Here is a 7,584-nt window from a genome sequence, read left to right as displayed (position 1 = left end):
CTGCCAGGAATCTTTCTTATTCACATAGCTATTTTCCTCATTTATTCATATGACTTCTTCTTTGAGCCAACTGATTCTGTGTCTGTCTATCTGTCTGTCTGTCTGTCTATCTATCGTGCTGGAGATTTAACTGAGGACTTCTAACAAGCTAGGCAAGCATTCTACCACTGAGCTGTATCTCCAGCCCTGACCACCTAACTTAATGCCTCCCCGCTTCTATTTCTCCTCCTCTACCTTCTTCCCAGTATGTACTACTACATGAAATGTTTTTGTGTATTTGTACATTTCTTTCTCACTAGGATATAATCGCTGTGCGTGTATAAGTGTGCATTGCTTAATTAATTTGGTTAAGAAATTAATATTCCATATATGATTGATAACTTTACTTTGATGAGTAGAAATTTCTCCATAACATTTATTTCACACTTATTACTCACGTTATTCAAATATCCTACACCTCTGCATATTTTATGAGCTTGATTAAATGAGGAATGAATTAAAATCTTCAAGTACAATAGTTGATTTCTTTTTCCCTGTAGATCTGCTTTACATATTTTGTGTCTACCAATATTTATGAGCCTAAACATTATGGTTTTGGGGGATTGTTTTTGTTTTGAGACAGGGTCTCTCTATGTAGTTCAGAGTGGCCTGAAACTCACTATGTAGCCCAGGCTAGTTTCAAACTTTGCAGTAATCCTCCTGCCTCAGCCTGCTGAGTGCTGGGATAACAGGTATGTGTCGCTACACCCAACTAATGCTATGTTTTTTTAAATATATTTTACCAGCATTTATTTACTAGTATTTTGTATCTTTTGTATCTTATATTTTGCATTTTTAATTCTATTTTGTCTAATACATCTGTTATGCTGGTATTTCTTTGATTTATATTTCTCTGGTAATCTTTTTCTATTCTTTATTTTCACCTGTTTCTTTACATTTAAATGTGCCTCTTTTAGAAAACAGTGTTATTCTTAAAAGCCTATCCATGCATCTCTGCCTTTTAATAGGAAAGTTCAATTTACAGTTATAATAGAAAGACGTTTTTTTAATTTGATGCCTTTTTTAAGAATCTTTTTTCTTCTTTCCTACATTCTACTGCATTGAGAAAATTTTCTGTATTGAACTTGAAAGTGGTACTTTGTGTTTTTATTTTTCTAGTGGTTGCCCGGAATGAACCATTTCATTTCCCAACCCTCCTAAACAGTGGGTGTGGTTATAAGCACTGCTCAGTGAAATGTAAGCAGAAGTACTTGTTAAAGGAGACAAAATAATCTGTTTCCCTTGATTTTACCTGCTACCCTGCTAAAACTGGTAAGTAGAACTCAGGCACAACATGGACTGACGTTAACTCCCAGTATGGCAGCACTGGGGGCAGGGGTAGAAAGTCAAGAATGTGCTTTCATGAAGTCCTCCCTGCCTATCAGGCAAACTCCTTTTACTGTACTTCAAAAAGAAAGAAATACGCTTACGGCACTGTTATGAGGAACTTTTCTGACATCTGCAGCTAGACTTAGCAGGGCCCTGCTCATTTCCTGGAATTGCTTCCTTTAGAGTGAGTCTACACCAACTTCGTGGCACTTGGCCTCCCCTCTAGGCTTCTTCCACCCCCACCCATCCTCCTGGACTTTCTCAAAAAGAGAGCCTGAGACAAAAACCTGCCTGCAAGTAGTTTATTTCAGATCATGGGATGTGAGGATGTGAGGGGAATAAGAGGGAAAGAGGGCTGAGGATATAGCTCAGGAGTAAAGCATTTGCTAGCATGCATGAAGTCCTGGGTTCATCTTACTTCAAAAAAATGGAGTGGGGGTGGGGTGGGTGGTGAAAGGAGGGGAGAGGAGAAGAGAGGAGGAAGAGGAGAATAAGAGGTCAGAGCTAATATTCAGAGAACTTACAATCGCTTCTCAGAATCATCCACCAGGACAGGACATTGGAATATTCAACTCATCCACCAGCCATCTCCTCCCACTGGCTAAGTTGCCCCAGTGGGTGCACGGTCTGCTGGGCTTTGGAAAGGGGCAGGACTTTCAGACAGCGTGGTCTTCGGTGAGCTAAACTGCCACCGGAAGTGGACGGAGGAAAAGTGGCTCTGGGCACCAGAGTTTTCAGTTTTTATGTAAGCTTCTACGATCCATCAGCTTTCCTCTTGTAGTCTTTCAACCTAGGAGACTTAACTTCTCTCTGAACTCTTTACATTTTCCCTTTGCCATTTCCCAGTCCTTCAGGGAAGGGAGTCTTCCAGTTTGTACTAATTCTGTCTTTTTTCTGCAGCTATACCATTTATTGAACTATCGCACCTATTCTTGTGTTTAAATTACTATCTTTAAGAAATGATTTTGATTTTTGTCATCTGCTCAGATCTCTCTTCTAACTTCCCAATCCATACTTATCACCCCAATGAGTGATCCATCTCGGGATGTATCATCAAATCTAAAATACTGAAACATTACTATTATCATGCTATACCTCTATATGGCCTCTCTCAATGAATGGCATTTTTATCTAACCTCTTCAAAGCCAACAGCAGCTTTGTCTTCTCACTCATGCCTTAAATGACCTGCAAAACTTGGTAGATTGTATCTCATTTTTCAAGTCTGTCACCTCCTTCCCAACAGGACAGGTTAGTAACTCCTGCAGGGTATAATCTCTCTGAACTTTCAAAAAAAAAAAAAAAAAAAAAACGACAAAAAACAAAACTTTCCTGTCTCTAGTTTTTCCTCTTGCCAAACAAACTTTGGGGTTACGAAGGCATTCCATTTAGTTAAGAGCTTTTACAAAGTTTGTTATGAAAGCTTTTTTCCTTCCTCCCAAACTCTCAATTTCCTGCTCCATAAAGGGGGCCTTTTTCAACACTTTGAGGGAACTCATTATTCACTTCCCATCTCTAAATAACATGTGCATGTGATCTTGTCATACTTCTCTTGAACAGTGTCTAATGTTTCTCCATCACAGATGAGGATGTAGCTTTGTTCACACACAAGTTTTTTTTTTTTTTTCGAGACAAGGTCTCATGTGGTTGAGGCTGACCTGGAACTCGCCATGTAGCCCAGGCTGGTCTCGAACTCACAGCGATCCTTCTGCCTCAGCCTCCCAAGTGCTGGGATTGCAGGCGTGCACCACCACACCCGGCAGCTACTATGGTTTTAAGTAGATCAGTATTCAGCTTACATCATTATTGTTATATAAATGGTATGTACAGTTAAGCCTTGTACACTACTATTACTTATTCTTGCAGTGTAACATTTTATAATTCTTGGTGTTAATGATCTAGTTTTTTTGTTTGTCTGTTTTTTAGTTTGCTTTGTATTCTTCACTAATGCAACATCGGACATTTCCTTTGTCTTCCGAAAAGTCTGCTCACACATATTAGATACCACTTCTCAGTTACAATCAGGAATTCTCTCCTGGAGCCCTTTCATCTACACTGGTTCATGGTTCTCCCGGCTTGTTGGAATCCTGAGACTCTATTTGACCCCATCCTAGGAATTTTCTTCACCTTTCTCTGTGGCAGGCTCTATTACCAATGCTGTTGAGATCTTTTTACTCTCCTTGGTTTGCTCCTTGAGGTTTGGTGGAACACATCTTCTAGTAGTTTCCTGAGAAAGAGCACACAGTAGCAAAACTTTCCAACGCCATGCACATCTGAAGTGACTTATCCTCCCACTTGACTGACAGAACGGAATTCTGGGCTGGAACAGTTTACCCCAGAATTTTGAAGACACTGCCCCTATGCCTGTGTTGTTGCTGAATGTGCAATGCCACAGTGATTCCTGATTCTTCGTATGAATTTTTTGTTTTTTCTCATTGAGTATTATAGGGCTTTCTTTGAAACCAGAGTTCTGAAATGTGACAACAATGTCCACTAGAGCGAGTTTATTTTCATTCATTGTCCTTATATTTAATGGACCCTTTCGATCTGGAGACTTATGTCTTTCAAATCTATGCATTTATAAAGAGTATCAGTTAAATGTCTTCCTCCCTTTAGTATTGCCAATTATTCACATGTTGGACTCACTGGACAGGTCCTCTAACTTTTCTCATTTTTTATTAGTATGTACATATTTGTAGTGCGTGCTAACTTTCCTGGGAATTGGAACACATATATAATACATCTTATTTCCTTTTCCTCATCCTGTTCCCCCTCATCCATTTCTTAAGCCCTTTTTTTATTAATGTTTGCAATACATAATGTTTACATCCCTTGGTACATGTACATAACACATCTAACTTTTAAAATCATTTTTCCTCAAACTTTCTTCCCTACCTCATTTTTTTGCATTATCCTGTAGGAAACACTCTTAAATTTATTTTCCATCCTTTCTGTATTAGTTTTTAATTTCTGTGATTATATCCTTGATTTCTATGAGTTCCTTTTTTTGTTCTCTAAATGCAGCTTTTTAGAAGTAAATACCATTCTCGCTCCATGTCAACGGTATCTTCCTTTATTACTTTGAGAATGTTATTGATAGTTTTTCCTTGTTTGATTCCTCATCTCTCCCTGTTAGTTCAATTCAAGCAACCACATTTCTTCCAAGTCTCCCTTCCTCCCTCTGCTTCCCCTGCTCTTCTCCTCTCCTCTCACACCTCCCCCCGCCATTCTGTTCATCTCTTCTGGTCTCTGTCATTAATGTTACAAGCTTTCTTCTCACTTTAGATGATCCCAGGATGCCTGATCCTACCGAGGAAAGTTGCATGAAAAAACTGACTGGAAGCTCTGGGCATGCCCGTGGACCTATCACTGGGGGTTCTCTTTGTCGGTATCTTTATGTTGGTCTCTTAGACTACTCAAGACTCTTCAGAGAAGAACATTCCTATCTTCCACCTGAGGGATCAAAGTGACAAGTGTATTCTGAAAGACAAGAGGACAATGAGATCGGGATGTGTTTCTCCACATTCCTAGTACTTACTTTTGCTTTATCTCCTCCCGACCCCTAACCCCAGTATGGAATTTCTTTCCTCCCTGGGAGTAAGACAAGGGTGACAGACACCCTTCCAGGCTAAAAAAAAAAAAAAACTTTCAGTTCATCCTGCTGTTTTGAGTCCTGCTTTCACCACTATCCCAAAAGTGCCTAATGCTAAGAATTGCCAAGCCATGACAGGTTCTGTGAACAGTCGGTCATACATTATTATTTTGGTTGCTAGATTTCTTCACTGTTGCCTTAAGATTCAGCCTTCTTAGTTCAGCCACATCCAGTTCACCCCATTATAGATAGTTTCCAACTCCTGAAATTCTGTTGCCCTTTAACTTCTCTCCCAATTTGTCTCTTTGGGTTTCATGTTGAAAACTCCTGAGTTATTTTTTGTCACTGTGAGGAATGCCCAACACCTACCAATTAAAAGAGGAAAGGTTTATTCTGGCTCACAGTTTGTAGAGCTTTTAGTCCATAGTTGGCTCTAAGGCAGGGTGGCATGGTAGAAGAGTATGGCAGAAGACAAGAGTTCTGGGCATGGTGGTAGGGAGGGAAAGTGGGAAAGGGGGGAGGGAGAGAGGGAAGGAGGGAGAAACTCACCCAAGCGACCCCCTCTTCAGACTAGGATCCCATCTCCTAACAGCAAGTTAGCTATAAGCCCCCATAATCCTTACAAAAGCCCCACCTATGAGTCCATGAGTCTTTGGGGGGCCATTTTAGATGTAAACTGTAACAAGTCCTTTGACTTCATTTCAGGGGGGTTTGGGAAGCAAATACTGCTAAATTTGTGTGTCCCACCCACATACTTAATCAGAGTCGATCAAACTTGGGAAGCAGGTATCATCTAATTCTTGTTTTCTCTCCTTTCTCAACTCCGTTTTAGCTGGGCTTCAGTTTTCTTAAGATATTGATTAAACTTACTTAATTTTGGAAAAGAATTTAACAAATTCATTCCCTCTGAGGTATTTTTATTTTAACAGGGACTAAATTTCTTAATTGACTTATATTAAAGGAATAAAGAAATGAAATTCTTATGGAGAAGTTTCAGAAAAACAAACCCACTGGCATGTGCTTTGGAGGCCTACGGAAGCCTTTCTTGTATTTCCTCAAATCACAGTCTGCTGAGGTGGGCTGGATTGTTCCTGTGCGTTAGGCTGGCAGGGACTGTGGGGCCAGCATTCTAGGATCAGAATAAGAAACAGGAATATCTGCTCAGTCACAATTCTAATCCACCCTGTATAGTCTGGAAATTAGGTAATAGGTAGATGAACTCTTAACCCAGTATTGATATCAACCTAGAGCATAAAATAGATTTTATTATGTTTGAAATACGTGTACAATGATAGGCAGCAAATGCAAACAACTGAAGCCTATTTTAAACAGACGTCCTCATAGAATGAGTGGTTGCAAGGCATTAGGAAAATACAAAACACCATATGAATGCATGACAATTAGGCTAGGAAAATAATGACAGTAAATAATATGACTCTATTAAACACTGTGAATAATAATTATAACCATTATGTATTCTTGGTGGAAGCAGGAAGAAGGAGCCAGAATTTGGTAAGGAGCGCATTTCAATGTTTAGCAAATGACAGAGGAGCATCCTAGAAGCTGGACTGCAAAAAATTTAGGTAAATTTTACCTGCTCTTGAGTACAGCAGGGATATGAGCAACAAAAATGGGGGGGGGTCCTCCTTAAATCTTGATTTCTGGCCCTATTATTTTGTTAAATACTAACACGGATAATAACAAGTGCTTATTATGCATCTCCACATCCTCACAACCACTTCAGGAAGTGTTATTCTCCACTTTGTACAGAGGAGGAAAATAAAGCACAAAGAGGTTCAGTGATTTGCAGGGAATGGCAGAGCTAGAATTTCAACTGGCTACCAGCTCTGAGCCTGCTCTCGACCCTGCACGATAGGGTTACGACTTTTGCTAGTTTTTCTCTGTTCAACGAATGCAATTACGAGTACATATTTTCACTGCTGGTTGTGCAAAATCAGCTTATTAAGGACTCGCTGGTCGTTTTGGTAAAACAGTGCTAGCATAAAACAACCCAAAAGTCTCCAAGATAGGCACATTTTCAGGTCTATCAACCCATCCTAAAATCGCCCAGTTGAACTGTTTCTTTGAGGCTTGACTAGTTCATAGTTGCACGGTATTTTTAAAAGCTTTAGTGGAAGCCTTACCTTGTACTTCATGACGTTAGGTCCTAGGCATTTTGTAGAATCCTTTCTGACTCTTCCCCTTACTCATAGAAAATGTTCTACTGAATTGCTGCACCTATCAAACAGGTAACAAATTATTATACTGAATTTTTTAACTGAACCATCATATCATTTATCTATTTGGGACTTCCTGTTTCATTGCTGAATGCCAATAATAACCTATTCGACAATTAACAAAGCCATTTCGTCTGAATTACTTGATTTGTTCAAACGCAACATTTAAACCCACTGTCCGTGTTTGCTTTAGGAATAGTTTTTTCTTACTGGCCTCCCAAGTCCTTAGAACACAAACCTCCGACTACTCTGCATTTGAGGGGGGCTTCGTTGCCCTAAGAGCTCATCGTTGTACTTCCAGCGAAGAAACAAAACCGTGACAGCGGCTGAATAGTAAAGAAACCCGAACACTTGGGTCCTGGAAGCCCAGCAGCGGCGACTCCGCCCCG

The 7,584-nt window shown here is 39.9% G+C and overlaps 1 long non-coding RNA gene across 1 annotated transcript; it reads right to left on the bottom strand.

Annotated features, from left to right (window-relative positions):
• Positions 1-3,075: 3,075 nt before the first annotated feature.
• Positions 3,076-7,584, bottom strand: LOC104869367. Its single transcript, XR_782291.2, has 4 exons — positions 7,434-7,584; positions 7,103-7,196; positions 5,970-6,087; positions 3,076-4,846 (listed from the first exon to the last, which is right to left on the bottom strand). It is a non-coding gene; the product is annotated as an uncharacterized LOC104869367 (long non-coding RNA).

The sequence above is a fragment of the Fukomys damarensis genome, unplaced genomic scaffold, assembly GCF_012274545.1.
Source record: "Fukomys damarensis isolate Sample0158 unplaced genomic scaffold, DMR_v1.0_HiC HiC_scaffold_8, whole genome shotgun sequence".
Lineage (NCBI taxonomy): Eukaryota > Metazoa > Chordata > Mammalia > Rodentia > Bathyergidae > Fukomys > Fukomys damarensis.
This window is presented reverse-complemented; position numbering and strand designations above follow the sequence as displayed.